Source organism: Hyperoodon ampullatus (genome assembly GCF_949752795.1).
Source record: "Hyperoodon ampullatus genome assembly, chromosome: X".
NCBI lineage: Eukaryota > Metazoa > Chordata > Mammalia > Artiodactyla > Ziphiidae > Hyperoodon > Hyperoodon ampullatus.
In genome coordinates, this window is record NC_136913.1 from 76047969 (window position 1) to 76075277 (window position 27309).

At 37.0% G+C, this 27309-nt stretch overlaps 1 pseudogene across 1 annotated transcript in view; it reads left to right on the top strand.

Annotated features, from left to right (window-relative positions):
* The window catches only part of LOC307069736 (C-terminal-binding protein 2-like), a 194649-nt pseudogene extending 182163 nt beyond the window's left edge, over positions 1-12486 (top strand). Inside the window, exons 2-5 of the transcript in view lie at positions 4394-4520; positions 5674-5888; positions 6301-7209; positions 12289-12486. The product of the transcript in view is annotated as a C-terminal-binding protein 2-like (transcript). The remainder of the gene's footprint in view (positions 1-4393; positions 4521-5673; positions 5889-6300; positions 7210-12288) is intronic.
* The last annotated feature ends 14823 nt before the right edge of the window (positions 12487-27309 follow it).

The following is a 27309-nucleotide window of genomic DNA, read 5'->3' on the forward strand; positions in this document are numbered from 1 at the left end:
TTTCCCCCTCAGCCACCTGCAGTCTCCGCCCGCGAAGGGGCTTCTAGTGTGTGGAAACCTTTCCTCCTTCACGGCTCCCTCCCACTGGTGCAGGTCCCGTCCCTATCCTTTTGTCTCTGTATATTCTTTTTTCTTTTGCCCTACCCAGGTATGCGGGGAGTTTCTTGCCTCTTGGGGGGTCTGAGGTCTTCTGTCAGCGTTCAGTAGGTGTTCTGTAGGAGTTGTTCCACGTGTAGATGAATTTCTGATGTACCTGTGGGGAGGAAGGTGATCTCCGCGTCTTACTTTTCCACCATCTTCCTCCGGGCTCTAGTAATCTGTTTTTTAAATTTAATAATTCTGTTCTATAGTCATAATCAAATGTTTCTTACTTTGTTTATAAATTATTTTAGTAGTTGAAAATCAATACAGAATGTTTATAGTACTGTGAAGATATAAATATTTTATGCTATGGAACTATTGTTAATTAGAAGTTATTATTTTTAAAGATATTCTGCAATTGCTGTTTTGACTTAATTTTTGTTCAAAGCCCTTTTCAGGTGAGGAAAGAATTGATACTGTATTTCCATATTTTTTGTTTTTACTTATTTGTTTCACTTTTGCTATTTATTTGTAGCTAAAATGTCCTTTGATATGTGATTTTTTTTCTAATTCTTTCTACTTTGGAATTTTTGAGATATTAATGACATAACATCTAGTCTATTATATATCTTCAATAAAGGGATGAAGAGTGGTTATTGTATTATATGATTATAGGATATAGAGTTCTAAATATATCTATTACAACAAACATATTAATATGTAACCAAAACCTCTATAGATATAATTATTATTAGTATTCTGGATCAGGCAAGATCTGAGAGTGAGTGATAGAGGTTCATACATTTATTATTGGTTTATATTTTTTTTCTTGAATTTCTACCAAATTAGTTAATACATTTAAAATATTTAGCAAGCAGCTTAACTTAGAATTAACATTCAATAAATGCTAGTGGCTTTTATTATAATTATATATTTGATGCTTCATAACTTTTACCTATAAATTCCTGATTTTATATCACTAGGAATGGTACACATTATCATTACAAAGCAACCTACACTCTTTTCATTTTAAAATAGTTTTGTCTGTCAATACATCTTTGTTTGATATTAGTCTTCTTTCAACGTTGTTTCAGTTTTTTCATTTAAATCTTAAACTTTTAGAAGCACATAGTTTTATGCATGCTTTTTCTAAATATCAAAACCCCTAAATTTTGTTTTTAATGTGATACTGCACATTTTAATTTTAATAATTATATTATTTACTTTATAGTGATTGTTATAGTGCTCATTGCCTTACTTTTCTCAACCTATCATATACGTATTTGAGTTTCCCTTATTTCTATATTCTGGTATAATTCTGTCCCTTCTCCCCATAATTTTAAAATTATATAGTCTGTTTTCATTTCTATCAGTAATAGGGTTTACCACTTAAATAAACAGGCTTTCACTTACATTTTATTTTACCAACTTCAAGAACAAAATGGTAATTATAGGTTCCTTCTATGAGATATATAGGAATTAATTTACACTAATTTTCTCCTATCTCTACTCACATATCCAATATTTTACCTTTAGTCTCAAGCCATTTTTGTTATTTTGCTATTATTTTTTTATATTACAGCTCTTCATTCATGACTGGTAAAACTTTCTGTTTTTAAATGGTACCTAACATAGTTACTTAGGCTTATTTTTAATTTTAAGGTATTGATTTCTTTCTGCAAATTCTTTTATATAATGGGTTATTTGTTGTTAAAATCCTCATTTTGATTTTTCACTGTTTGGCAATTTCACATAATTAAGTAGGTTTCTTGCTCTTTCTAGATTGGTGTCAATTCTAACATACATATACAACTTTAATGAAACATTAGTAGCTTGTTACCCTAGAATTTTTAAATGTATGTACATGTTTGCATTTTTTCTGGGGAAATTCGTTAGCTTGTGTAAAATTTTCAATTTAATATATTTTAATAGTGTTTTCTAATTTATGGTCCTGGGAAAACTAGGAGGCCCGGAGTTAAGAAAATATTTTCAAATCCATTAAAACATATGTATGTTAAAAGTACAAGTATTGCCATAAAGAATCTTTAATATTTTGGGGTTGAAGAGAAGTTCTTATATTGGGAAAATTATAATCTGTTTTTTATTTCAGCTTTATTGAGGTAAAATTGACAAAGAATGTTGCAATATGTTTAAAATATATAATGTGATAAATTGATATATTGTACATTATGAAAAGATTCTCCCCATCGTTGGGGAGTTAATTAACACATCTCATGCTTACCTCGTATGTTTACTTCTCCCTTTTTTAAATTTATTGAGAACACTGAACTATTACTCTCCTAGAAAATTTAAATTATGCAATTACTATTTTCATTTTGTTCATGGTTTTCCAGTTGTTTTGATGGATCCTTTGTTCCTATCTCACTCTCTTCCTTTGTGATTTGATGATTTTTCTGTATTATTGTGCTTTGATACCTTTATCTTTTGGATATCTTCTATACTTTTTTTTCTTTATGTATACCATGAGGCTGACATAAAACATCTTATATTCATAACAGGTTATTTTAACCTAATAACAACTGTACTTCAAGCACATACAAAAACTCTACATTTTACATTGCCCTCCTACATTTTATATTCTTATGTCACAATTGATGTATTTTTACATTTTGTATCTACTAACAAATTATTGTAGTTATAGTAATCATTAATACTTTTATCTTTTAATACTTACACTAGGGCTTCCCTGGTGGCGCAGTGGTTGAGAGTCCACCTGCCGATGCAAAAGAGACGGGTTCATGCCCCGGTCTGGGAAGATCCCACATGCCACAGAGCAGCTGGGCCCGTGAGCCATGGCCACTGAGCCTGCACATCCGGAGCCTGTGCTCTGCAACGGGAGAGGCCACAACAGTGAGATGCCTGTGTACCACACACACACACACACACAAAATTACACTAGAGTTATAAATGATTTACCAACAATCATTATAATATTATTCTAAATTTAACTGTATATTTCCCTTTACCAGTCAGTTATATACTTTCATATGTTTTTCTGTTACTAATTAGCTCCCTTTTGTTTCAGTTTGAATAACTCTATTTAATATTTATTGTAAGGCGAGGCTAGTGGTGATCAACTCCCTTAGCATTTGTTTGTCTGAAAACAATCTTTATACTCCAATTTTGAAGGACAACTTTGCCAGGTGTTCTTGATTGGCAGTATTTTTCTCTTTCAGCAGTTTGAATATATCATCCCAATCCATTCTGCCCTGCAAAGTTTCTGCTGAAAAATCTGCCGATTGTGTTATGAGTGTTCCCTTGTATGTAACAAGTTGTTTTTCTGTTGTTGATTTTTAAGATTCTCTCCTTATATTTAACTTTTGAAAATTTAATTATAATGTGTTTTGTCATGTGTTTTTTGTATTCATCTTTGGAATTCTCTGGGCTTCCTGGATTCAGATATCTGTTTCTTTCCCCAGGTTAGGGAAGTTTTCAGCCATTATTTCTTTGAGTAAGTATTCTTCTTCTCTCTTTTCCTTCTGGGATTCCTATAATGTATACATTTTCCTCCTTGATGGTGTCCTATAAATCCCTTAAGCTAGCTTCACTCTTTTTCTTTCTTTCATTCTTTTTTTTCTTTTCTTTCTTTCCTTTGATTGGATGAATTTCACTGCCTTGTCTATGAGTTCAGTGATCCTTTCTTCCACTTGATCTAGTCTGCTGTGGAACCCCTGTATTGCACTTTCAACTCACTTATTTTATTCTTCAGCTTAGTGATTTCTATTTGGTAATTTTAGAATATATTTTCTGTCTTTTTGTTGAAATTCTCACTTTGTTCTTGCATTGTTTTCCTGACATTGGTGAGTATCTTTATTATCATTATTTTTAACTCTCTGTCAGGTAAATCAGTTCTCTCCATTTCATTAAGAACTTCATTTTCCTTGACTCTTTATGTTAGTTTATACTTTTTAGATAAAGCAGCCACCTCTAACAGCCCTGACAGAGTGGTCTTGTGCAGGAGATAAATTTCATCACCAGCCCAGGCTGAGTTCCTGGTTCTCTGAGACCTTTTCATTATCCAAGCCACCAATATTTACTTTAATGGCTCCCAGTCATTGAGAGTGTGCCAAGACCTGTTAGTGTCCCAAAACAGTGGATCAATCAGCACTTTAGTGCAGGCTGATGAGAAGCTGGATCTTCAGGCAGCATCTGTGAAAGTATGTAGTTAAGCCTTCCAGGGAAAACCTAGGAGATGGACATTTTTATCTGCTCCCTCTGTGGTGAGCATAGGTGTGTAGCTGCTGGGGTATGCTCCTATGCCTGTTTAAAAACTGGTTCTTTTTCACTATAGTCCTGTTATACTCATGAACAAAGCCTTGTTAGATATCAGAGCTAGGAGATTTGGAGGCCTGTTCCTTAGCCAGCAGCCACAGAAGCAGCTGCGGTACCAGGTGTGTATACCAGCTCCTTTCTATGAGGTACTGGTGACTGGGTTTTATTATTGTGGTGAGTCAGAGGGAGAAGGCAGGGGAAATGTCCACAGGCTTCTTCATTCTCTGGGGAAGGTTGCAGCTAGCCCCTAGATGTGTACTAAATCACAGCTGGACCTTCAGGCAGCAGCTTATAAAGTAAGCAATTAGAACACTTTCAGAGAAAGACTGAGAAATGGGAATTTTTGCCTGCGTCCTCTGTGCTGAGACCTTGGGAGATAGCTTTAGTGGGTGCTTGCATATTCACACCATTTAAAAACTGCTTTTTTTTTTGTCATTTTAAGGTGGCCTGGGAGTGGTCCAGAGGAACAGGTGAAAATCGGAGGATGGAAGGATGGAGCCAGGAGCCGGGAGCCATGCCACACTGAGGGCCCATGCCCCTAGAACAGCCACAGCCACTGCCACCACTGACTGGAGGGGTGGGAGGAGTTGGAGCTTCTACTGTGGTCACTGCCTGCTCCTGGGTGGGGGCCCTTTGCAGTGGACGAAGGCAGCCCAGGACAAGTGTTTCATCACCTTAAATTGTTTTGAACCAATGAAGCTGAATTCTCTTAAAAAGACAGAGAGCATAATGTGTGAATTATAGAGTTTGTGGACAAATTTGTATTGGGTGCATAGTGGTGTAATGCCTGCAGACTCCTGAGAGTGCCCCTAAGTTCTTATAGGACCACTTTGCCTTTTGAATAAGAGATGTGCAAAATTCTATAAAGATCGGTCCTTGTGGGGCTTCCCTGGTGGCTCAGTGGTTGAGAGTCCGCCTGCTGATGCAGGGGACAGGGGTTCATGCCCCAGTCCAGGAAGATCCCACATGACATGGAGAGGCTATGCCCGTGAGCCTTGTCCACTGAGCCTGCACGTCTGGAGCCTGTGCTCCACAATGGGAGGGGACACAACAGTGAGAGGCCCACGTACCACAAAAAAAAAAAAGGGCTTCCCTGATGGTGCAGTGGTTGAGAGTCTGCCTGCCGATGCAAGGGACACAGGTTCATGCCCCAGTCTAGGAAGATCCCACATGCCACGGAGAGGCTAGGCCCGTGAGCCATGGCCACTGAGCCTGTGCGTCCAGAGTCTGTGCTCTACAACGGGAGAGGCCACAACAGTGAGAGGCCTGCGTACCGCAAAAAAAAAAAAAAAAAAAAAAAAATTGGTCCTTGTGGATAAGCACAAATTCAAGCAAAAGCAATTGGACAGAATTTGTGAAGGTATCCACCCCCAAATCATGAAAGGCCTCTTTACCCCCACCCCCTGATGGTGTTGCTCATCTGCAGAGACTGCACCAAGGAGATGCCGATCCTAAAAGACCCGGCCACTGAAGCCTTCTGTGATGCATAGTCCACTCAAGAGATCCACAAGAAGGTGTTTTTTTCTGTTTTTTTCTTCTTTTTTAAATTATGCTTTATTATTTGACCTACATGCTATTTATGATTGTATTAATTTTAAATTATTTTCTTTCTTTTTTTTTTAAAACCCCACATTTGTTATTTATTTATTTTTTTGGCTGTGTTGGGTCTTCATTTCTGTGTGAGGGCATTCTCTAGTTGTGGAAAGCGGGGGCCACTCTTCATCATGGTGCATGGGCCTCTCACTATCGCAGCTGTTCTTGTTGCGGAGCACAGGCTCCAGACACGCAGGCTCAGTAGTTGTGGCTCACGGGCCCAGTTGTTCCATGGCATGTGGGATCCTCCCAGACCAGGGCTCGAACCCGTGTCCCCTGCATTAACAGGAAGTTTCTCAACCAATGTGCCACCAAGGAAGCCCACACAAGAAGATTTTAAACAAGGCTGTCGGTCCCTTGATGTCACCACACCATCATTCTTACCAGGGAGGACCTGGAGAGACTCAAGGCCCTGAGAGTGATCATGTGGGTTAGGCAGCACCTAAGACAACATCCACATTAAGGCTGCGGGCGAGCTCAGGATTGCCGTGTGCAATATCCCTTCTGCGGCAATGAAAGAGATGGCCAATTCCAGCATCTGCCACATTATCTGTTTGTACTAGTCGAACATGTGACTGTGCCAGTCGCTGTAGGAAGGCGCATGGGTACGGAACATCTAGCACATACAGGAGGTTGCCTCTGGAGCAGCCCACACCCTTAGGAAGATGCTGAGCCTCATCCACTTTAGTTGTGTGGACCAAGGGTTTGCTGTTTGAGCCAAAACCTATGGATTCAGCTTCATATTTTATGATCCCTACTTGCAGGACGGGATAGAGCTCTCCCTGGGTGTGCAGAGGTTCTACACCCTGCAGGACTTACTGTATCAGAGCGACTGCAACTCCTTGCATTGTAATCATAATGAACATAACCATCACCTCATCAATGTCTTTACTATAAAGCAGATGAAGCATGGTGCATTCCGAGTGAATGTGGTCCAATGTGGACTGCTGGATGAGAAAGCATTAGCCCAAGCCCTCAAGGAAGGCAAGATAAGAGGGGTGGCCCACGACATTCACGAATCAGAGCCTTTCAGCTTTGCTCAGGGTTCCTTATAAAATACACCCTAATATCATTTGTATTCCCCACATGGCCCAGTATAGGGAGTAAGCCTCACTAGAGCTGAGGGAAGACACTGCCACCAAGATTTACCTGGCAATCACAAGTTGCATCCCAGAAAACTTAAGAAACTGTGTGAACAAGGAATTCTTTATCATAACAGCTCCCTGGTCAATAATGGAGCAGGAAGTAGAAGCAAGAAGAACTACAATCCTTCAGCCTGTGGAACAAAAACCACATTCACAGAAAGATAGACAAGATGAAAAGACAGAGGGCTATGTACCAGATGAAGGAACAAGATAAAAGCACAGAAAAACAACTAAATGAAGTGGAGATAGGCAACCTTCCAGAAAAAGAATTCAGAATAATGATAATGAAAATGATCCAGGACCTCAGAAAAAACAACTGAGGCAAAGCTCGAGAAGATGATTAACATTTAACGAAAACCTAGAAGAATTAAAGAACAAACAAACAGAGAGGAACAATACAATACCTGAAATGAAAACTACACTAGAAGGAATCAATAGCAGAATAACTGAGGCAGAAGAATGGATAAGTGACCTGGAAGATAGAATGGTGGAATTAACTGCTGTGGAACAGAATAAAGGAAGAAGAATGGAAAGAAATGAAGACAGCCTAAGAGAACACTGGGAAAACATTAAACACAACAACACTCGCATTATAGGGGTCCCAGAAGGAGAAGAGAGAGAGAAAGGACCAGAGAACATATTTGAAGAGATTATAGTCAAAAACGTCCCTAACATGGGAAAGGAAATAGTCACCAAAGTCCAGGAAGTGCAACAAGTCCCATACAGATTAAACCCAAGGAGAAACACGCTGAGACACATAGTAATCAAATTGGCAAAAATTAAAGACAAAGAAAAATTATTGAAAGCAGCAAGGGAAAAATGAAAAATAACATACAATGGAACTCCCATAAGGTTAACAGCTGATTTCTCTGCAGAAACTCTACAAGTCAGAAGGGAGTGGCATTATATACTTAAAGTGATGAAAGGGAAGAATGTACAACCAAGATTACTCTATCTGGCAAGGATCTCATTCAGATTCGATGGAGAAATCAAAAGCTTTGCAGACAAGCAAAAGCTAAGAGAATTCAGCACCACCAACTCAGCTCTACAACAAATGATAAAGGAACTTATCTACTCAGGAAACACAAGAGAAGGATCTACAAAACAAACCCCAAACAATTAAGAAAATGGTCAAAGGGACATACATATTGATAATTACCTTAAACGTGAATGGCTTAAATGCTCCAACCAAAAGACACAGGCTTGCTGAATGGATACAAAAACAAGACCCATCTGTATGCTGTCTACAAGAGACCCACTTCAGACCTAGGGACACATACAGACTGAAAGTGAGGGGATGGAAAAAGATATTCCATGCAAATGGAAATCAAAAGTAAGCTGGAGTAGCTATACTCAAACCAGATTAAATAGACTTAAAAAAAAGAATGTTACAAGAGACAAGGAAGGACACTACATAATGATCAAGGATCAATCCATGAAGAAGATGCAACAATTATAAATATATATGCACCCAACATTGGAGCACCTCAATACATAAGGCAACTGCTAACAGCTATAAAAGAGGAAATTGACAGTAACACAATAAGAGTGAGGGAATTTAACACCTCACTTACACCAATGGACAGACCATGCAAAATGAAAATAAATAAGGAAAGAGAAGCTTTAAATGACACAATAGACCACATAGATTTAATTCATATTTATAGGGCATTCCATCCAAAACAGCACATTAAACTTTCTTCTCAAGTGCGCATGGAACATTCTCCAGGATAGATCACATTTGAGTCACAAATCAAGCCTCAGTAAATTTTAGAAAATTGAAATCATATCAAGCATCTTTTCTGACCACAACACTATGAGAATAGAAATGAATTACAGGGAAAAAAACATTAAAAAACACAAACACATGGAGGCTAAACAATACATAACTAAATAACCAAGAGATCACTGAAGAAATCAAAGAGGAAATCAAAATATACCTAAAGACAAATGACAATGAAAACACGATTATCCAAAACCTATGGGATGCAGCAAAAGCAGTTCTAAGAGGGAAGTTTATAGCCATACACTCCTACCTCAAGAAAAAAGAAAAATCTCAAATAAACAATCTAACCTTATGCCTAAAGGAAATAGAGAAAGAAGAACAAACAAAACCCAGACTTGGCCGAAGGAAAGAAATCATAAAGCTGAGAGCAGAAATAAATGAAATAGAAACAAAGAAAACAATAGCAAAGATCAATAAAACAAAAAGCTGGTTCTGTGAGAAGATAAACAAAATTGATAAACCATTAACCAGACTCATCAAGAAAAAGAGGGAGAGGACTCAAATCAATAAAGTTAGAAATGAAAAAGGATAAGTTACAACAGACACCGCAGAAATACAAAGCAGCCTAAGAGACTACTACAGGCAACTCTATGCCAATAAAATGGACAACCTGGAAGAAATGGACAAATTCTTAGAAAGGTATAACCTTCAAAGTTTGAACCAGGAAGAAACAGAAAATATGAACAGAATAATCACAAGTAATGAAATTGTAACTGATTAAAAATCTTCTAACAAACAAAAGTCCAGGACCAGATGGCTTCACAGGTGAATTCTATCAAATATTTAGAAAAGAGCTAACACCCAACATTCTCAAACTCTTCCAAAAAATTGCAGAGGAAGGAACACTCCCAAACCCATTCTATGAGGCCACCATCACCCTGATACCAAGATGAGACAAAGACATTACAAAAAAAGAAAATTACAGACCAATATCACTGACGAATACAGATGCAAAAATCCTGAACAAAATATTAGCAAACAGAATCCAACAACACAGTAAAAAGACACTACACCATGATCAAATGTGATTTATCCCAGGGATGCAAGGATTCTTCAATATATGCATATCAATCAATGTGATACACCATATTAACAAATTGAGAAATAAAAACCATATAATCATCTCAATAGATGCAGAAAAAGCTTTTGACAAATTTCAACACCCATTTATGATATAAACTCTCCAGAAAGTAGACAGAGAGTGAACCTACTTCAACATTATGAAGGCCATATATGACAAACCCACAGCAAACATCATTCTCAATGGTAAAAAACTGAAAACATTTCCTCTAAGATCACGAATGAGACAAGGATGTCCACTCTCACCACTATTATTCAACATTGTTTTGGAAGTCCTAGCCATGGCAATCAGAGAAGAAAAAGAAATAAAAGGAATACAAATTGAAAAGATGTAAAAGTGTCACTGTTTGCAGTTGACTTGATACTATACATAGAGAATCCTAGAAAGGCCACTAGAAAACTACTAGAGCTAATCAATGAATTTGGTACTGTTGCAGGGTACAAAATTAATGCACAGAAATCTCTTGTATACCTATACACTAAAGGTGAAAAACCTGAAAGAGAAATTATGGAAACACTCCCATTTACCATTGCAACAAAAAGAATAATATACCTAGGAATAAACCTACCTAAGGAAACAGAAGACCTGTATGCTGAAAATTATAAGACACTGATGAAAGAAATTTAAGATGATACCAACAGATGGAGAGGTATACCATTTTCTTAGATTGGAAGAATAAATATTGTGAAAATGACTATACTACCCAAAGCAATCTACAGATTCAATGCAATGCCTATCAAATTACCAATGGCATTCTTCATGGAACTAGAACAAATCATCTTAAAATTTGTATGTAGACACCAAAGACCCTGAATAGCCAAAGCAATCTTGAGGGAAAAAAACGGAGCTGGATGAATCAGACTCCCTGACTTCAGACTATACTACAAAGCTACAGTAATCAAGACAACATGGTACTGGCACAAAAACAGAAATATAGATCAATGGAAAAAGACAGAAAGCCCAGTGTTAAACCCATGCACCTGTGGTCAACTAATCTATGACAAAGGAGGCAAAGATATACAATGGAGAAAAGACACTCTCTTCAATAAGTGGTGCTAGGAAAACTGGACAGGTACATGTAAAATAATGAAATTAGAACACTCCCTAACACCATACACAAAAATAAACTCAAAATGGATTTTAGACCTAAATGTAAGATGGAACACTATAAAACTCTTAGAGGAAAACATAGGAAGAACACTCTTTGACATAAATTACAGCAAGATATTTTTAGATCCACCTCCTAGAGTAATGGAAATAAGAACAAAAATAAACAAATGGGAACTAATGAAACTTCAAAGCTTTTGCACAGCAAAGGAAACCATAAACAAGACGAAAAGACAACCCTCAGAATGGGAGAAAATATTTGCAAATGAATCAATGGACAAAGGATTAATCTCCAAAATATATAAACAGCTTATGCAACTCAATATTGAAGAAACAAACAACCCAATCCAAAAATGGGCAGAAGACCTCAATAGACATTTCTCCAAAGAAGACATACATATGGTCAAGAAGCACATGAAAAGTTGCTCAACATCACTAATTATTAGAGAAATTCAAATCAAAACTACAATGAGGTATCACCTCAGAACAGTTAGAATGGGCATCAGCAGAAAATCTACAAACAACAAATTCTGGAGAGGGTGTGGAGAAAAGGGGACCCTCTTGGTGGGAATGTAAATTGATACAACCACTATGGAGAACAGTATGGAGGTTCCTTAAAAAACTAAATATAGAATTACCATATGATCCAGCAATCCCACTACTGGGCATATACCCAGGGAAAACCATAATTCAAAAAGACACATGCACCCCAATGTTCATTGCAACACTATTTACAATAGCCAGGTCATGGAAGCAACCTAAATGCCCATTGACAGATGAATGGATAAAGAAGCTGTGGTACATATATACAAAGGAATATTACTCAGCTATAAAAAAGAATGAAATTGAGTCATTTGTTGAGACGTGGATGGATCTAGAGACTATCATACAGAGTGAAGTAAGTCAGAAAGTGTAAAACAAATATCGTATATTAACACATGTATGTGGAACCTAGAGAAATGGTACAGATGAACTGGTTTCTAGGGCAGAAGTTGAGACACAGTTGTAGAGAACAAACGTATGGACACCACGTGGGGAAAATCAAGGTGGGCTGGGTATGGTGGTGTGCTGAATTGGGTGATTGCAATTGACATGTATACACTGATGTGTATAAAATTGATGACTTATAAGAACCTGCAGTATAAAAACAAAAAAAAATAACAACTAATACTAAAAAATAATAATAATAAATAATATATCAGCAAGCAATTCATGCACAGCTCAATGGTGCCACATACGGATACCCACCAAGCATCCTGGCCATGGCTCCACGAGGACTTCCTGCAGCCATGGAAGGGACTATCCTTAGAGGAATCCCAGTGACCCATAACCTCATCACACTGGCACACCCTTCCCAAGCTCCCTCTTCCAACCAGCCCACAAAACATAGGAACAATTGAGAATACTCTAATGAGGAATAGCAGAAAATGACAAAAGGTAATCATTCAGATACACCTGGGACCAAGAGACAGTGAAAAATAGATGAATAGAAAAGGAATTTGATAGTCTTTTTAACTGTTTCTGGATATTTGCATCATGGACGTTGCAGTGTTAAAACTACAAAAGAGCTAGAGGCCAAGAGGTGGGAAAACTGAATATGTTGTCTGTTTACTGAGGCACTGAAAAAGACTAAGATGTGATTTATTAATGACCAACTTCTGTTATTATGTGTTAATTTTTTTATCTGTTCATCAAATCACAAAGAATAAATAGATTATTTCCCTTTATCAGTCTCTTGGTCACAGCACTTCCTGAACACCTGGCTCTAAAATGTTGCATCAAGCGTTCCAAATATCAAAATAAAAAAAATTAAAAAAATTAAAAATATTAAGAGGAAATCCCCTTCCTATGACTCTAGCCCCGTTGGTCCATGGGGATTGGTTACCTCTTTTGCTAATAGGAAGATTAAATTACTAAAAAATGGGGAGAAAACTGTTTGCCTGTTTTAGGCAAACATGAGCATAGGATTGAAGACAAAATAAGCTCCTATACAGAGAAGTCTCTCCCATTTGAACTGCATCCTGAGCAGGCAAGTTTGTCATGAGTTTATTAATACCCTCTGATGATGAAAAAAAATTGTTTCACAAGCTGTTTGTACTTCAAATATATTTTCTCAGTTTCAGATCCTCAGCTATTTTATTGAGTGGAAAATCTTGAACTGAAAAGGTTCAAGAAGAATAATGATGCATTTTCTATGCCTCAGGAAACACTTTTTATGGTAACTTGTCAGATTGTCTGTGAACTAACCCACTTTTTAGGACAATGATAAAGTATTCTTTTCTTCGCATGATATATACAAGAACACTTCAGGTATGTTATTAAATGTGACTGATTTTAACAAATGCTATTAGATTTGTATCAACTAGTTACATGTTATATTCATACTCTTTTATGAATCATCACCTTTTGCTTAAAAGTTGGCCTATGTTGAGCCTTTGTATAGGTACATTCCTGTTCTTGTGACAAAACAAAAACAAACAAACAAAAAACTTTACAACTGTCCCTAACAGAAAAATAATAGCTATCAGAAATATATCTTATTTTAGTGTGAGTTACTATTACTGTATTTGTTTATTGTAAAGGTGGACATTTAGCATTCAGTGAAGTTTTCAATAAAAAGTAATAATAAAAAAAAGAACTGCTTCTTTGTTTTGTACAGTCCTATGGGACTTATAAATAGAAGCCCCATTGGCTACCAGAACCAGCTGATCTGGGGACACATCTTGTGACATCTGCAAAAACTGGGGAGACAGATGTGTGTATAAGCTCCTTCAAGGAAGATGCTGGTGATGTGGTTTTATTGTTATAGAAGACCAGAAGGAGGAGATTGGGAAAGTGTCCATTGGCTTTCTCAGTCTCTGGGGAGATTTACAGCCAACCCCTACATATATGCTAAATTAGAAGCTTGAACCTCAGGCAGCAGCTAGTGAATTATGCAGTTAGACCACTTCCAGGAAAAGCCTTGGAGATCCATATTTCTGTCTGTTCGTTCTGCATTGATTCCTGGGCGACAGCTGTGTCTTGCCTGTGAAGAACTGCTTTTTTGTTTGTTATAGTCTTGTGGGTCTCGTGGGGGTCACTGTTGGCTTTTAGAGAGGTAGGGTTTTTGGAGGCCTGTTCCTTGGATAGGAGTCTTAAATGTTGGGGAACTGGATGCATGGTCTAAACTGTATACTCCTCAGAGAGAAGCTGGGTATTGGGATTTCCCTCCTGATTCTATGGTGCCATGCCAAGAGTGGGTTTTCTGATGAGAGTGAGTTTCAGTGTTTCCTATCTGTTTCAAACTGGGTATTTTCTCATTCAACCAATGTGTAGGAATCACCCAGCTAGTTTCTGGATTTTCTTTTCAGAGAGAATTGCTCCAGGTGTAGCAGTATATTAGTACATCCATGGAATGAGGGGAATTCAGGAAACTACCATGTTGTCCTATTGGTCAACTCTATAATCTGCTTTATTAGTGAGCTCCATTGCAAAGCAGACATCTGGATTTCATTTGTTGTTCGAAATGTAATGCATTATATTAAATGCATATTTTTAAGTAACATTTATCAATTAAGATAAATTATTTACTCAAAATGTATAAAATTAGTTGCATAATTTCTCCTTGTAAATCATCTCTATTTCTGGTATCTCTCTACTTTTCCTGTTCCTAAAATTTTCATAATTATCTATCTTATCTTGTGTTCCATCTTTTCTCACATCCCATCAGATATACAATAGGTTACCAAGTCATACTTTTTGTATTTCCCTCCTCCTTTCTCTTTCTCCGCCTTCCTCTCTCCTTTGCTTTCCTTCTTTTATTCTTTCCCTACCTTCCTTCCTTCCTTCCTTCCTTCCTTTTTTCCTTTCTTCCTTCCTTTCTTTATTTCTTCTAACCTGCTTGACTACTTGTCTGAAAGAGATATCTGAAAGGCCTTATCCCTAGTGCTGGGACTACTGCTGTGAATAAAACTTGAGCAAGAAATGGACTGATTTGAGGAGACTATGGCAAAGGCACTTATTAAAACAAACTCAAACCCTTATGAAATCTCAAAGCAATCTAAAATTGCAATGTTTCAAAAGATTTTTCAAAAGAAGTACCATCAAAAGCAAGATTGAAAGCTGAAAACATAAAAGAAGCTGACCAGTTAAGATTTATACACTAGAGCAGATATAGGAACAAATCATCCGTCATTTAAAAAACTTTCAGACAGAAGTAAGACATAGCATTTTGTATCCTCAAAAATAGAGACAAAACTAATACCTAAGTAGGCTATATGTATCCTAGGGATGTAGAACTAATCCAAGAAGCCCCAGAGAGCAACATAGATTAACTGTTTTGGAATTCAGGTGAATGAAAGATATTAAGAGAATATTATTAAGGATATATATTTTAAAAACCCACACAAATAGCTGTGCTTTTGATGACCCACTTCATCTAAATAATATGAATTACATACTTAACCAAGGTCATTGTCTCTTGTAGCGGATCAATTATTTTCTTGACTCCATTTCACATGGGGAAAGTATAAAAGCAATTAAAACTAAGCTGGTTTCAAAGCAAGGAAAATAAGTCTAATGTCAACTACAATTTGTTTTCTCCATGTGGTTAAATACTATAATCACATTCTGTTTTGCAGAGATGTGGGGAATGAGGAAGAGGAAAACATAAGAAAATGAGATAAATACAGGGGAAACTTTTCCCCTGGAAAGCTCTTTATTAAGGAATTCCTATTGAAAGATTGGTCTAGCGAACAAGAAGCTCAATTTCTGTTGCTGTTTCAGCTGCAACACTTTAATTTCATGAGATAAAATCAAAGTGATCTCTCTCTTCCCTACCCATCTTCATACTCTTACATCACTTGCATAAAGTTTTTCTTAATTTATTAATATTTTGCTATTGTATCAATTTATCCCTGACAGAATTTGCATATGCACATTTGTAGCCATCATTATCAATAATAAGAACATAAAATAGTTGACTCCAATTGCCATATAAGAAAAATATTTCCTAGGAGAAAGAAAATAAAGGTAAGTTAAAAGTTTCAGGTGGACAAATTGCAGATTGCAATCTTTGACCACAATTTCTTCAAATGAAGAGTCCATAAAATTAATAGTTACATAAGTGCCTAATTTCAAGAAAAATTAAATTATGCCAGTTAGTAACATGATAATTTTCACAGCATAATTTATTTGCTATGGAGCTAAGGAGGGTAACAGGACATTAATAACTCTCTCCATAGGAATCTCTTTTAATAGGGAATAGCAAAAATGAGAAAATGAAGAAAGTAAACACATTTCATCTACTTTGAAACACTGCTAGCTTTAGGTCTGGGGTAAGTGGGGCTTGGAGTTGTAGTAAATTGCTTTCTATATAGAATAAATACATATTTAATACCAAGACAGTGTAGGTCTCATGATATTGGCTGAAGGTTTCCCTCAGCTAGTGGTCAAAAGTGTTTTGCATTGAAATCTGGGAGTCAGTGCATCTCCTTTATTTAAGGAGGGTGCAGCAGCAAACTTTCCAGAGGCAAGCTGCAGAGTGAAATTTCCTTTATCCTATTATTAATGTTTTTACCCAGCATTATTTTTAATATTGGTTTGTATTTAAGATATTAATCATTTGCTTCAGGAATTATTTCATCCTGATCCCACACACCATTCTTGGAGAGTCTACTCCTGTGCACACTTCAGAAAGTGTGTTTACAGCTCTTGCTAAGAAGGCAGTGGAATCAAGGTCCCAATTTCCTGATATAAGATAGACCAGTCAGATACTGGTAATTGAAAAGTGGAACATAGAACTTCTAGGCAATCTCTGTCAGGTGCTCTGTAGCAAACATGTTCTATCAATATACACTGAAAATCAGTGAAACTTAGTGTCTTTACCTGTTAGAGCTGCTATAACAAAACACCACAGACTGGATAGCTAATAAACAACAGAAATTTATTTCCCACAGTTCTGGAGGCCATGTCTGAGATCAGGGTGCCAATATGGTCTGGTAAGGCACCTCTTCCGGGTCATAGACTTGTCATTGTATCCTCACATGACAGAGAGAAACGGGGAGGTCTGTAGGACCTCGTTTATAAGGTCACTAATCCCAATCATGTGGACTTTGCCCTCATGATGTAATCGCTCCAAAGGCCCTCTACTTCCTAATATCTCAGGGATGAAGATTTTAATATATGAATTTCAGGGGAAAACAAACATTCAGACCATAATATTATGTCTCTGGCTCCCCAAAATTCATGTCCTTCCCACATGCAAAATACAATCATTCCATCTCAATTGTCTTAATTAGTTCCAGAATCAACTCAAAAGTCTAAAGTCCAAAGTCTTATCTAAATTATCTAAATCAGATAAGAGTAAGACTCAAGGTATGATTAATTCTAAGGTAACTTGCTCTCCAGCTGTGAACTTGTGAAATCAAATATGTTACATGATTCCAAATTAATATGTGGGACAAGCAAAGGATCCACATTATCATTCCTAAATAGAGAAATACTGGGTTGGCCAAAAAGTTCGTTCAGGGTTTTCTGTAACGTCTTATGGAAAACATGAACAAAATTTTTGGGCAACCCAATAGAAAAGAGAAAAAGGAGTAACAGATACAAAGTAAGTCTGAAACTTTGCAGGCAAACAAGGCTCAAGAACAATCTTCCTTGATTGGATGCCCCACATTTAAGACCCACTGTGGTGGGGATAGAGCCACAAAGCTCAGGGAAACCCTGCCTCTGTGGGTCTGCTGGATATATGCATGCTACAGCTCTCAAGGGTTAAAGTTTTTCCTGAAGCTCTCTGGGGCTGGGATTGAATGCCCAGTGGCTCTACCAGTCTTGGGTCATAGGGGCAACCCTGTTCCTGTGGCTCTGCTGGACATTGCCCTAGTGGGGGCTATCTGCAGTAACCTCACCCCTGAAGTGACCCTCTGTCTTTGTTGTGCACTCATGTCTCTAGGTGGCTCCATCCTACAAAATCTAGGTGGAGGCAGTCACATAACCCCTTGCTTTTCTGGATGCAACACACACTGCTGGACCCAGTCTGAGGTGGCCAGAGGGGTGTGGTACAAGAATTCAAGGAGTGGAGCTCACATTGTGAGGAGGCACCTACAGCAGAGGCCCCTTCTTTGAAATCATTTAGCACTCCAGGCCCTCGTATACTGGTCCTGTGATGGGAAGGGCAGCCATATCATCCTCAATATACTTTGTGGTCATTCCTCCATTTTCTTGGACAATAGATGTTGGCTTCTTATTATATGGTTGACTAATCTCCCAATTGTTTTGATGAAAAGCTGCTTCTGCTGAGGTGGTCAATTCATACTTATGTCCTTATCATATTTGGCCACCCTCTTTGTGTTTTCTCCTGAACAAGCATTTTTATTCTTTTCACAATGTATAGGTTGAGACTTTTCTAAATCTTTAAGTTATACTTCCTCTCTGATTAACAATTGCATCTTTTTGTTTAATGTTTCAGTGGATTTTTTTTGAAGTATGGTTGACTACAATATTATATTGGTTTCAGATTTACAACATAGTGATTCAATATTTTTATAGATTATACTTAATTTAAAATTATTATAAAATATAGGATATATTCCCTGTGCTGTACAATATATCTTGTAACTTATTTATTTTATACATAGTAGTTTGTATCTCTTAATGTCCTACCCCTATCTTTCCCTTCCCTGCCTTCCCTTTCACTGGTAAACACTAGTTTGTTCTCTATATCTGTAAGTTTGTTTCTATTTTATCATATTCATTTATTTGTTTTGGATTCCACATATAAGTGATAACACAGTATTTGTTTTTCTCTGTCTGACTTATTTCACTAAGTATAATACCCCCTAAATTCATCTATATTGTTGCAAATGGCAAAATTTATTTTTTTAATGGCTGATCAATATTCTATTGTATGTATATATATATACATATATATCACATCTTTATTCAGTCATCTGTTGATGGGCACTTAGGTTGCTTCCATATCTTAACAATTGTAAATAATGCTACTATGAACATTGGAGTGCATATATCTTTCCAAATTAGTGTTCATTTTTTCTGGACATATATCTAGGAGTGGAATTGCTGGATCATATGGTAGTTCTACTTTAATTTTTTGAGGAACCTCCATAATGTTTTCCATAGTGGCTGCAGCAATATAACTTTCCACCAACATTGTACTGGGGTTCCCTTTCCTCCATATACTCACCAAAATTTGTTATTTTTTGTCTTCTTGATGATAGCCATTCTGACTGGTGTGAGGTAATATCTCACTGTAGTTTTGATTTGCATTTCCCCAAAGATTAGCAAAGTTGAGCATCTTTTCATGTGCCTGCTGACCATCTGTAAGTCTTGTTTGGAAAAATGTCTACTCAGGTCTTCTGTCCATTTTTTTTGTGTGTGTGTGTGGTACATGGGCCTCTCACTGCCGTGGCCTCTCCTGTTGTGGAGCACAGGCTCCGGACGCACAGGCTCAGCGGCCATGGCTCATGGGCCTAGCCACTCCACGGCATGTGGGATCTTCCTGGACCGGAGCACGAACCCGTGTCCCCTGCATCGGCAGGTGGACTTTCAACCACTGCGCCACCAGGGAAGCCCCATTTTTTAAATAAGATTGTTTGTTCCATATTGAGTTGTATGAGTTATTTTTATATTTTGAATATTAACCCCTTATCAGTCATATAACTTGCAAATATTTTCTCCCACTCATTAGGTTGCCTTTTTGTTTTATGAAGGCTTCTTTTTATGTGCAAAACCTCTTAAGTTTAACTAGGTCCCAACTGTTTAGTTTTGCTTTTGTTTCTTTTGCTTTAAGAGAGAGATCCAAATAAATATTGCTTATAATTTATGTCAAAGAGTGTTCTACCTATGTTTTATTCTAGGATTTTATGGTTGTTGGTCTTACATTTAGTTATTTAATCCATTTTGAGTTTATTTTTGTATGTGGTATGAGAAAATATTCTAATTTCATTCTTTTACATGTAGCTGTCCAGTTTTCTAAGCACCATTTATTGAAGAGACTGTCTTGGTGTGAGTGTGTTTGGGTTCATCTCGTTTGACTCCCTGTGATTTCTGTACCTGAATATCTGTTTCCTTCTTCAGTTTGGGGGAAATTTTTAGCCATAATTTCATCAAGTACATTTTCTACCCTTTTCTGTCTCTCTTCTCCTTCTGGGACTCTATAATGCAAATGTTACTATGCTTGATGTTGTTCCAGAGGTCCCTTAGACTGTCCTCATTTTTTTAAATTTGTTTTTCTTTTTGCTGTTCTGATTGAGTGGTTTCCATTATTCTACCTTCCTGATCACTCATGTGTTCTTCTGTACCATTTAGTCTGCTGTTAATTCCTTTTAATATGTGTTTATTTCAGTTATTGTATTCTTCAGCTCTGTTTTTTATAAAAAAATATTTTCTAGTTCCTTGTAAAAAATCTCACTCTGTTCATTTGTTCTTTTCCCAAATTCAGTTAACATTCTTATTCCTAATGCTGTGAACTCCACCTGGTAAATTATCTATATATTTTATTAGTTAATTTTTTCAGGTTTTTCTTCTTGTTCTTTCATTGAAACAAATTCCTCTGCTTTTTCATTTTTTTTTTTGACTTTCTCTGTCTCTATAAAATTAGGTGAAACAGTTACCTACCTTGGTCTTGAAGAGGTGTACTTGGGTGAGAGTGTCTTTATATAGTCTGTGTTTCTAGTGGCTTTTGTAGGAGAGCTGGATCAAAAGTGGGCCTGTGTCATCTCTTCCCCCAGAATCTGCTGACAGCTATCACCTTGATGATATCACCTTGGAGATGGAGGTGCTATAGCCAGAGCCTGGTGTGAGCCAGAGCTTCTCCTATGCTCAGTGGCCATCACTGGCTTGTTGGGGGTGAGGTCAAGTCCCAAGGTGCTGGGCAGAAGCTCTGAGTGTCAGGGCTGAGTTGGTTTTATTCCCTCCAGGTGTGCACTCTCCCCCATCCTAGTAATGGCACCTTTGCCCCAGAAGGGGAGCAGTGTTGAATACAGAGGGGCTGAGGCAGGCATTCAGTATGGCCTGGGGCATGTTCTGGGACAGTCTCAGCACATCAGTAAGAGTTCCAGATCGCTCCCAATCTACCTCCTCTATGAGCACCAGTAATGTTCACTCTTGCTACATTCAGATGCAGTGCCAGGTCCAACCCAGCTCTGTGTCCCCCAGGTGTGCATCTTCCTTGGCAGCAGCAGCCTTCTCTCTAGTGGGAAGCTGCATGAGACCTAGAAGAGCCAGGGAGGGCACTGGCTAGGGCCAGAGAACACACTGGGATAGTTGCAGGAAACTGGCCTGAGCCCTAGGCACTTTCAGTTTTCTTCCCCCTCCTTGTTCCCAGGAGTAAGCACGCATGTGTGTGCTCTTCATGAGTGGAGTTTACAGCCTTCCTGTAAGTCCGACTGGTTTTCAAACCAGCTAAGGGGACTCATCTTCCTTGTGTCAGACCATAAAGCTGGGGTGCCCAATATGTTGTTTGAACCCCTCACTGTCCAGGGAATACCTACAAGCTCATGATATGCCCCCCTATTTTCGGTGGTCCCGCAAAGGGTGCAAGTCCCAACATGATTGCTTCTTCTCCCCTTCTACCCAACTCCATGGGGATCTTTCTTTGCAACCATGGTTGTAGAAGAGTCTTTCTGCCAGTCTCCAGTTTGTTATCAGTGAGAATTACTCCACATGTAAATGTATTTTTGATGTGTTTGTGGGGAGAGGTAAACTCTGCATCCTCCTATTCCATCATTTTGATGTCCTCCAATGATTCCATCTTTAAATCATGTCTCGCTTCTCCCATTTTACTATTAGTATTCAAGAGAAACCAAGCCACCCATTCAAAACCTTGCTTAGATATCTTCCAGACAGTTAACAATTACATTGCTTATAAGTGCTACTCCCCACAAAATGCTAGGAGAGAAACACTATTCAGCCAAGCACTTTGCCACTTTTTAACAAGGTTTACCTTTCTTCCAGTTTCCAATAACATGTTCTTCATTTCTGTCTGAGAGCTTATCAGAATGGTCTTTCCAATACATATTTCTATCAACATTGTGTTCACAACCACTTAGATATTCTCTAAGAAGATTGATGCTTTCTCTCGAACTCTCTTCTCTTTCTGAGCTCTCACCATAATTACTTTTAATGGTCCATTCAGGGCTTTGTAGGCTTTTTCTAGTGTGCATCTCAAAATTCTTCTACCCTCTAATATTACCCAGTTCCAAATCTATTTCCATATTTTTAGTTATTTATTATAGCATTGGTATTTATTATAATTCTTCTTGGTATTAATTTTCTATCTTAGCCTACTTGGATTATATATATATATATATATATATATATATATATATACACACACACACATATATATGTAAAAACAAACAAACAAACAAAAAAAAAAAACACTGACTTGGTAGGTTATACAAAAAAGACATTTATTTCTAACATTTTGGGAGGCTGGAAAGCTCTCTTCTGGGTTAAAGATTTCTCATTTTAACCTCACATTGCAGAAGAAGCTAAGGAGCTATGTAGGGTCTTACTTAAATATTCATTTATTTATTAGTAGCTGAGCTAGTTGGCATTTTAAATCTTATAATTTTATTTCTTTCTTGGTGAACAAACAACTGCTTGGGGCTCTGGCCATGGACCTATGTCAGACAAGCTCATAGGTGAGATTTTTTTTTTCCAGGAAGTCGTATAATCATATGCTCTCAGGTTTAAATGGATCTTACAAATCTTAAAATCAGCCATCATCCTCTCCTGACATTTAAATCCCTTTTTCACCATATAGAACATCAAGAGAGATAGGCTCAAGTACAATACTACCAATCTAGAAGTAAAAATATTTGGGGATAATTATTCTTTTTGATGTATGTTTAAATTAGTTAGAATTATAATATAATTATTTAGAACTAAATTAATCTATAGTTATACAATTCAAATTTGCATCCAAAATTTCCCCACTTTATATTACAACTGAGTAATGTTCCTTTTTTTTTAAACATATTTGTTTGAGTATAATTGCTTTACAATGTTGTGTTAGTTTCTGCTATATAACAAAGGGAATCAGCTATATGTATGCATATATCCGCATATCACCTCCCTCTTGTGTCTCCCTCTCATCCTCCCTATGCCACCCCTCTAGTTGGTCAAAAAACACAAGCTTATCACCCTGTGTGATGCATCTGCTTCCCACTAGCTATCTATTTTACATTTAAAAGTGTATATATGGAAATGCTACTCTTGTACTTCGTCCCAGCTTACCCTTACTCTTCCCCATGTCCTCAAGTCCACTCTCTCCGTCTCTGTCTTTATTCCTGTCCTGCCCCTAGATTCATCAGAACCATTTTTTTTCTTAGATTCCATATATGTGTGTGTGTGTGTGTGTGTGTGTTAGCATACTGTACTCGTTTTCCTCCTTCTGACTTACTTCACTCTGTATGATAGATTTTAGGTCCATCCACCTTACTACAAATACTCAATTTCATTTCATTTCTTTTCTTTTATGGCTGAGTAATATTCCATTATATATATGTACCACATCTTCTTTATCCATTCATCTGTCGATGGACACTTAGGTTGCTTCCATGTCCCGGCTAGTGTAAATAGTGCTGCAGTGAACATTGTGGTACATGTCTCTTTTTGAATTATGATTTTCTCAAGGTATATACCCACTAGTGGGATTGCTGGTTCGTATGGTAGTTCTATTTCTATATTTTTAAGGAACCTCCATACTGTTTTCCATAGTAGCTGTATCAACTTACATTCCCACCAATGGTGTAAGAGTTTTCACTTTTCTCCACACCCTCTCCAGCATTTACTGCTTGCAGATTTTTTTGATGATGGCCGTTCTTACAGGCGTGAGGTGATAAATGAAATCTGTTCCATTGGAGTTTTGACTTGCATTGCTCTAATGATTAGTGAGAAGTTAACCATCTTTTAATATGTTTGTCGGCAATATGTATAACTTCTTGGGGGAAATGTCTATTTAGATCTTCAGCCCATTTTTGGATTGGGTTATTTGATTTTTGATATTGAGCTGCATGAGTTGCTTGTGTATTTTGGAGATAAATCCATTGTCAGTTGCTTCAATTACAAATACTTTCTCCCACTCTGAGGGCTCTCCTCTCATCTTGTTTATGGTTTCCTTTGCTGTGCAAAAGCTTTTAAGTTTCATTAGGTCCCATTTGTTTATCTATTTATTTTTTTTTACCATTTCTCTAGGAGGTGGGACACAAAGGATCTTGCTGTGATTTATGTCAAAGACTGTTCTCCCTATGTTTTCCTCTAAGAGTTTTATAGTGTCTGGCTTTACACTGAGGTCTTTAATCCATTGTGAGTTGATTTCCATATATGGGGTTATGAAGTGTTCTAATTTCATTCTTATGCATGTAGCTGTCTTGTTTTCCTAGCACCACTTATTGAAGAAGCTGTCTTTTTTCTCCATTGTATGTTCTTGTCTCCTTTATCAAAGATAAGGTGACTATATGTGTGTTGGTTTATCTCTGGGCTTTCTATCCCCTTCCATTTATGTATATTTTGTTTTTGTGCCCATATGATACAGTCTCGTTTACCATAGTGTTGTATTATAGTCTGAAGTCATGGAACCTTATTCCTCCAGCTACGTTTTTCTTTCTCAGGATTGCTTTGGCTCTTCTGGTTCCTTTCTATTTCCATACAAATTGAGAAATAATTTGTTCTAGGTCTGTGAAAAATGAAATGGTGGTTTGATAGGGATTGCATTGAATGTGTAGATTTCATTGGGAAGTACAATCATTTTCACAAGTTTGATTCTTCTAATACAAGAACATGGTATATCTCTCCATCTGTTTGTATCATCTTTAATTTCTTTCATCATTGTCTTATAGTTTTCTGCATAAGGTTTTGCCTCCATAGGTAGGTTTATACCTAGGTATTATATTATTTTTGTCGCAATAGTAAATGGGAGTGCTGCCTTAATTTCTCTTTCAGATATTTCATCATTAAGGTATAGGAATGCAAGAGATTACTGTGCATTAATTTAGTATCCTGCTAGTTGACCAAATTCATTGATTAGCTCTAGTAGTTTTCTGGTAGCATCTTTAGGATTCTCTATGTATAATACCATGTCATCTGAAAACAGTGACAGCTTTATTTCTTCTTTTCTGATTTGGATTCCTTTTATTTCTTTTTCTTATTTCATTGCTGTGGTTAAAACTTCCAAAACTGTGTTGAATATTAGTGGTGAGAGTGGGCATCCTTGTCTTATTCCTTATCTTAGTGGAAATAGTTTCAGTTTTTCACCATTGAGAATGATGTTGGCTGTTGGTTTTTCATATATGGCTTTTATTATGTTGAGGTAAGCTCCCTCTCTGCCTATTTTCTGCAGAGTTTTTATCATAACTTGAGGTTGATTTTGTCAAAAGATTTTTCTGTGTCTATTGAGATTATCATATAGTTTTTATCCTTAAGTTTGTTAATATGGTGAATCACATTGATTGCTTTGCATATATTGCATTCCCGGGATAAACCCTAATTGATCATGGTGTACGATCCTTTTAATGTGTTGTTGGATTCTGTTTGCTAGTATTTTGTTGAGGATTATTGCATCTATGTTCATCAAAGGTATTGGCATGCAGTTTTCTTTTTCTGTGACATTTTTCTCTGGTTGTGGTATCAGTGTGATGGTGGCCTTGTAGAATGAGTTTGGGAATGTTCCTCCCTCTGCTATATTATGGAAAAGTTTGAGAAGGACAGGTGTTAGCTCTTCTCTAAATGTTTTATAGAATTCGCCTGTGAAGCCATCTGTCCTGGGCTTTTGTTTGTTGGAAGATTTTTAATCACAGTCTCAATTTCAGGGCTTGTGATTGGTGTGTTCATACTTCCTATGTCTTCCTGGTTCAGTCTCGAAAGGTTGTGCTTTTCTAAGAATCTGTCCATTTCTTCCAGGTTGTCTATTTTATTGGCATATAGTTGCTTGTAGTAATCCCTCAGGATTCTTTGTATTTCTGCTATGTCAGTTGTTACTTCTCCTTTTTCATTTCTAATTCTATTGATTTGAGTCTTCTCCCTTTTTTTCTTGGTGAGTCAGGTTAGTGGTTTATCAATTTTGTTTATCTTCTCGAAGGACAACCTTTTGGAATTATTGATCTTTGCTATTATTTCCTTCATTTCTTTTCATTAATTTCTGATCTGATCTTCAAGATTTGTTTCCTTCTGCTAACTTTGGGGTTTTTTGTTCTTTTTTCTCTAATTTCTTTAAGTGTATGTTTACTTTGTTTATTTGATATGTTTGTTCTTCCTTGAGGTAAGATTGTATTGCTATAAACTTGCCTCTCAGATCTACTTTTGTTGCATTCCATAGGTTTTGGATCATAGTGTTTTCATTGTCATTTGCTTCTAGGTATTTTTGATTTCCTATTTGATTTCTTCAGTGATCTCTTGGTTATATGGCAGTGAATTGTTTAGTCTCCAAATATTTGTATTTTTTATAGATTTTTTTTCCTGTAATTGATATCTAGTCTCATAGTGTTGTGGTCGGAAAAGTTACCTGATACTCTTTCAATTTTCTTCAGTTGACTGAGGCTTATTTGTGACCCAACATACAATCTATCCTGGAGAATATTCCATTGGCCCTTGAGAAGAAAGTGTATTCTGTTGTTTTTTGATGGAATGTCTTATAAATATCATTAACTCCATCTAGTTTAATGTCATTTAAAGCTTGTGTTTCCTTATTTATTTACATATTGGATGATCTGTCCATTGGTGAAAGTGGAGTGCTAAAGTCCACTACTATGATTGTTTACTTTCAATTTCATTTTTTATGGCTGTTAACATTTGCCTTAAGTATTGAAGTGCTCCTTTATCGGGTGCATAAATATTTACAATTGTTATTTTCTTCTTGGTTTGCTCCCTTGATCATTATGTAGTGTCCTTCTTTGTCTCTTGTAATAAACTTTATTTGAAAGTCTATATTCTGATATGAGAATTGCTACTCTAACTTTCTTTTGATTTCCATTTTCATAGAATAACTTTCCATTCCATCACTTTCAGTCTGTATGTGTCCCTAGCTCTGAAGTGGGTCTCTAATAGAAAGCATATATACAGGTCTTGTTTTTGTATCCATTCAGCCAGTCTATGTCTTTTGGTTGGAGCATTTAATCCATTCACATTTAAGATAATTATCAATATATATGTTCCTATTACCATTTTCTTAACTGTTATGTGTTTGTTTTTTACGTCTTTTCCTTCTCATGTATTTCCTG